The sequence below is a fragment of the Asparagus officinalis genome, chromosome 3, assembly GCF_001876935.1.
Source record: "Asparagus officinalis chromosome 3, Aspof.V1, whole genome shotgun sequence".
In the NCBI taxonomy this organism is placed as follows: domain Eukaryota; kingdom Viridiplantae; phylum Streptophyta; class Magnoliopsida; order Asparagales; family Asparagaceae; genus Asparagus; species Asparagus officinalis.
In genome coordinates, this window is record NC_033796.1 from 10342616 (window position 1) to 10349059 (window position 6444).

The following is a 6444-nucleotide window of genomic DNA, read 5'->3' on the forward strand; positions in this document are numbered from 1 at the left end:
TTTATATGTCTTTTTGTATCTGATATGTTGGATACAGAAGCTAGATGCATCCTTTATTAGATCAAGCTCAATGAACCATACTTCTTTATGTCAGTAGGTGTGTATAATTTCTACACACCTTCCATGTAAATTAAGAATTGCTGCAAACTAAATCAGATCGAAGAAAATATAAAACTAGGTAATTTATTTATTGACTAACCATCATTTCAAGATAAAACCCACACAAGGATGATAAATAATCCTTAAGCATCACATTACCATCCACAAATCTCCACATCCTGCATCAGTAGTGGGCAAAATAAATCAGGAAAAAGAATACCAACTAATTCAGCTCCACTTCTGATATGAAAGAAAAATAAATTGTGCATACGGAAAATTGAAGTGGTCAGGAAATATGTTTTTATATTACTATCTCAAAGATGATTACTCCTCTGACAGTTTAAGGATACAAGAAACTGAGCAGTCCTGTTTCAATGGGCACAATACATTTGTTAATACTTAATCAATTACTTAATAGTAAACAAGCATCATATTGTAGAGAAAGTACAATGAATGCAATGCAGACAATACCATTATGTTGGAGAACTTCAGAGGTCACACTGTTTTCAAAATGCAAGTGCTTTAATATTTATAATGTTTGTGGATGAGGTAATTTTGTTGTAAAGCAACATCCAGGGACACATTAACAAAGTTGAGCATTTAATAATACAGTCAGGATGGAAAGTGCTCTCAGTATCAAATCTCAACTTCTAACAAGTACTTTATCAGTTTGGTGAGATTTTAGCAGCTACAGTTTGGAAACTGAAGTTGGATAATTGCAATTATGTGGAGCACCAAAAAGTTTCCAAATTAGCAACCTAAAACTTTGAGATAAAGCCTTTGTTGTTGTTGTATCTAAAGTTTCTAAATGGTTTGGGTGTCATTCGGCTAGTTTTCCTTTCCGATACTCAAAATTTTGTTGTATTTTCGATATCTAAGAGCTAGTTGCTGATGCACAAATTGAAATTGTTGAGCGCATAGATTGTTCTTTTCTTAATTGCAGAATTGCATTCTGAATAAATTTTGCAAATTTTCAGTTGAAATTCTTCTCTCCTCCTAGTTCAGGGAGGTCACTTTCAGACAACGAGACAAAGAAAAGAACACACAAAACTGTATATAACAACTTTTTCTGCATAGTTTATTCATGGCTAAAGTCTTTAGGTTTATTTGGTTACTAGCATGGAGGATAGCGAGGGATGATTCGAGGATCTTGATTCGTTGCTTATGTGGTCCTTTACAGTGTGATTATTATAGTTCATACAAAATTCTTGACATGCTGTTCTCTTTTCACTGTATTTGGGCAAATAAATGAGATTTGAATTAAGAGAAGTATACAGTTTGTTGATTGGGACACTAATGAATAACAATTATGAAAACCAAATTGAAAATTTCTTCACAATTTCCTTGTTCTGTCCCCTTACTGCTGTCTTCTTTTGAGTTGAAGCATCCAAAAACAGTTGCCAAATTTAAAATTTTCTGCTGAACATGAAAAAGTCCATTCACTATCTTAATCTGTTGTACTTGGCAAGAAATTAATTTAAGAGTACAGTTGGTTAACAAGGACATATGCATTATTTTCCCAGTTACAGTCAGCAAATAACATATTAGATGAAAGTCTCTAATGCTTTTGAGATTTCATTGTTCTGAGGTAAGTATTTCATAATGTACGTCGAGTCAGTTGGAGCTTCTTGTTTATTAAACTTGTGATACTTGGATATGCCCCTTGAGGCCTAGCCTCTTTTTCTTCAAATATATTCTGCTTGTTCTTCCTATACCTCATATTTTTTTCAAGACCTAGTTCCAGCCTCCCAGGTGTTCTGTATAGTCTCAAATTGTGCCCTACTTAAAGGCAATGCATCTATTTATCATATTATTGTTAATTTGAAAAGAAATAATAATGTACAGAAGTAGGTGCACTCAAAATCGCAATCTTTGTAGGATATTGGTTAGAGAAAATGAATCTATAGCACTAAGCGTCCAAATTCTTTGATGCAGAGTTACTTGAGGAGCAAAAATCAATGGACCGAGGTAGATGCATGAATACCGCACATGAACTTGTGTCACATTAGACCTCCTTGGTCTCTAGATTGCAAGCTTGAGGAGTAATTCTGGAGTTTAGCATATATGTCAAGATTTCAATTCATGCTGTAAAGACCTATGCACACTCTCTCTTGGTGCCATCCAAAATATTCAAGAAAATATAAAAAAGAAAGTGAGGTGCCAACTTTCCATGGTGTTTTTCTGCTGTTGCTCTTTTTTCTTTTCCTTTGTTATTCTGATTCTAGTTTTACCAAAATTTTTAGAATAGTGTTTTCTGAGAGGCACTTGTCTTGTAATTTGACTTGTAGTTTTACTAATTGTTGGAGGTACGATAACAAATGTTACTAATACTTCTCTTTTGTTACTTTCGATTTAACTCCCAAAAAATGTAGAACGCTTTAGTTTTTTGAGTTTTGCCTCTGAACTAATATAGATTATAGTCTGGTGCTCTATGTATGTTATTTTCGATTACTAATATAGATTATACATCTGGCTTGCAATAAACTTAGCACAAGTGTATAATGCAGGAAAGAAAAATTACTCGTCGTCAGATAGTTGATAACTTGAGGAAGATGATCGTCGACGATGTTTTACTGGTGTCCACCATCAAAGTTTACAACAAATTAAGAGGTATGATTCTGATTTTAAGCTTTAACTTTTCGTAGTATTTCTCTGTGACGCTGCTAGTTATATCCAAAAATATATCATCCAAAGCAGGAGTCTACTTGGAGATGATTATTGGTTGTGAAATATTTGGTATTGAACTTTGTTTTGTTATTTTAAAGTTTCTCTTAACAATGTTTTCCGGGGAGGGAAAAAAACTAAGAGATCTTTAAATTATTTATTATCTATGCTTATACGCTCAGGGATCACCTTAAGATTAGTATTTATTATAAGATGAAATTATCGTTAGTGGATACAATTATCTTTCTTTAATGAATTGATGAAGTCAAAAAAAATTACGGTACTCCGTAGCAGAAGAAATGGCAACTGACAAAGATGACTAGAGATAATTGGTTTTTATGTTGATGTCAAGATATCGGAATAAAGTTTTTTTCATTGTCACTGAATATAGATTCTCATTAATTCATGGTTTTAGAACTACCATGACTTTATGATCTAATTCACTGGAGCAATTTCTTAATTTGTTTAATATGATGATGCTTTTCCCTCTGCTAATAACATTTTCTGATGCTTGAGGTATATTCTTTTCATTTGAATGCGCTAATAATGATTGTAAGCTTCCCTGAAAATGTACTCTGCGTGGGCTCTAGCTGCGGGCGTCAACTAAGAGTACGCTACAGTTAGCTTTCAAATCTTTTTTTAAAAGATTTAACTTTATAAATATTGCCCTCAAGTTTGTAAATGTTGCCCTCAAGTTTGGTTGCAATGGAGGAGCAGTCATTAATTTTTTTTAAAAAAAATAATCTTCTCAACAATTGATTAAATTTTCTCCACTTTTTCTTTTCTGCAGCGGATTGTGGCATCAGTCGTGAAAAACTGATGTGGAATGATGCGCGATACGTGATGACGAGTGGCTAATCTTGATCGAAAAATTTAAAATAAGAAAAAGAAGTTTTTAATCCCCCTTCATGCATCTCTTCTTGTTTCCTTAGTTATGTTAAATTGACCTCGTTGATGCCGGTTAACAAAATGGTACGTAGCCGTTTTTATTTTCTTTTATTTTTCGCTTAAAATGTTATTTTTTATTAAAAAAATTCAAGAGTAAATAACAATAAATTAAGCAAAATTTTGATAAAAAATCAATCATATTATCAATTACTTGTAACTATATAATTTACAAATACAAAAAATCATAAAAATTAAAATAATAAAAATAAATTCTTTATTAATAATTAGTTATTCAGTAACACTTATAAATTTATTTTGAAATTTATCACATCATAATATATGAATACATCCTAATTAGGTTGACACCTACTCATTTATATCACTATTATTTGTAACTCTTTTTAAAATAATTTATAACAATTTTTAAGCTAAGAAATAAAAATTACAAACTAATGAATAATTTCTATTCTTTATCTCTATCTCATAGTCTCAACTCTTCAAGTTTATCTTCAATACCAGTCATCTGATCGATGCATTGAGTTCTCTTCTCATACCTCCACCAATCTTGTTGGCACATCACCGCCTATACGATAGACGGATCTAAGAATGCCCTGGGGTCGTCGATCAAACGTCCTGTGTGCTGAAGGCGGATTCCGAAGCTACCGTGAAAACCTGCACTGTTAATAAGTCACGAGCCATAATGAAAAGTATATTATATGAAACTATTCCATATACTCTCTACCATTGCAAAATATCAAAACTATTATTTAGAATTTTAACTAAAGATGCAGTTAAATATTGTTTAATTTTAGAAACTTTCATTGATGATCCAGATCCAGATCCACCAGTTAGCCAAGCTATCAATAATTCTCTATCAAAACTCTTATATTTGCCTCGACTTGAACTCGTAGAAGCAAAAATTGTATGCTCATGTATACTTACACCATATCTAGCTGCATGCTATCATATAATCTTTAAAAATAAATTCTGATAGTATTATGATGAGTAAGAACAGTAATAGTTTGATCATCATCAGTGTCTATTATCATATTACCATACAAAGAATTTAACAAATTTCGAAGGCAAACATCATTCAAACATGGATCAATAAGAACACTCAAACCAAAAATAATAGGAATATGCCTAAAATACTTATTAAATTTACTTTCTATTTAAAAAATTATATTTTCAAAATAATTATCCATACGATAATTATTAAAAAAAGTTTGAATATTTAAAACTTGTAAAACAGCTTGAATAACAGTTGGATAATAACAACTAGATAATAATATAGTAGCATCATAAAAAACTTGTAACATATCTTTTATACTATATATAACTAACCATTCACCCTCAGTTATTCCATGCATATTACCAGAGCTAGAACTAGAGGTATAGAAAGCAATAAAATTATTTATAATTTTTTTATACTCTATTGCTACATTTAACATTACATAGGTAGAATTCTACATATGGTCAACATCTTTTGGAAATAATCTGGGTTTAATTTTTTTTTTCTTTTATACAATTGTTTCCATCTTTTAAGTTTTTGTTCAGAAGCATTATGAGCATAAGCTATTGTCTTAGCCTTTTCTATCATGGATTTAATTTTACCAAATACACTTTGAACAATTAAATTTAAAATATAAACATACATCTAATATGAAAAATATCACCATGACATGGCAATAGTAAAGATGATTTGATATGATCAACAGCTACATTATTATTACTTGCATTATCTAGTGAAAGAGAAAATATTTTTTCTAAATTTTTTAGTATTATAAATTCTTCTATTATTAAATCTGCAATATTAATACCACTATGTGATTCTTCAAATGCAATAAAAGAAATAATTCTTTTAAAAATCTGTCAATTATCATCAATCCAGTGTGTTGTGATACGTAAATAACCAGTTTGTATTCTAGATGTCCAAATATCAGAAGTTAAAGAAAATTTATAGTTTAAATTTAAAAATAAGAAATTATTTTTACTTGTTCCTCGTGATAATATTTTGAAATATCGCGTTGACAAGATTGATGAGAATTTTTTTAAATACGGGATAAAAACCACCTGTAATCATATCTTCAAATTTATAATCTTCTACTAATTTAAAAGGAATATTTTTAAAAACAATAAACCTGATGACGTATTTCCTAACTTTAATTGTGTCATAGTTCTAACTACCGAGACTACCGAAAGATGATGATTGAGAGAGTATCACATTAAGGCGTTGTCTGACCTCTGTTGTGCTTTTCTAAATGACGTTTGAGGTGGTTGGTGCCGTTTTTATGATGAGCTTAGTAAATATGGCAACACAACGCACATTTAGCCTTCTAGGTGAGAAGCTTACCGTGTTAATCCCCGGTGACTTCTATCTTCTCGAAGAAATTCCACACGTCGGATCTCGGCCTTTTAAGAGCTCTAAGTGCAAAATCATCACCACTGGATTCGTTATTAACATCGGTAGGAGGAGTAACTGTAGCTTATGTAGTAGGAGTATTATGGTTTTAACATCGGGAGTTTGGATTTGCCCTTCATAATCAAAGGAGAAAGCCATTTGATTGGAGAACTAGAGAGCAAAATCGAGAATAAGAAAATATTAGAGAGTACTAGAGAGTATTAGAGAGAAGTAGATGAGTTTTGGATGAGAAAAACAAATAAAAACTCTCTATATTTATGGAGGTAGCCCCCTAACCAAATGACTAAAATGCCCTCAAATTTTGGCCATTTTTACTGTTTTAAGGGTTAGTTTGGTCAAAAGTGCAAAATGACCGTTATGATCGTTCGGCC

The 6444-nt window shown here is 31.3% G+C and overlaps 1 long non-coding RNA gene across 5 annotated transcripts in view; it reads left to right on the plus strand.

Annotated features, from left to right (window-relative positions):
* Positions 1-6444, plus strand: part of LOC109832934 — an 18138-nt gene that overhangs the window by 7969 nt on the left and 3725 nt on the right. For 3 of the 5 annotated variants that reach the window (XR_002245049.1, XR_002245045.1, XR_002245046.1), the window contains 3 exons: positions 2035-2251; positions 2607-2709; positions 3554-3735. This is a non-coding gene — a long non-coding RNA (uncharacterized LOC109832934). Of the gene's footprint in view, positions 1-2034; positions 2258-2606; positions 2710-3553; positions 3736-6444 lie in introns of those variants that run through there. The other 2 variants (XR_002245047.1, XR_002245048.1) reach the window with 2 other exon arrangements.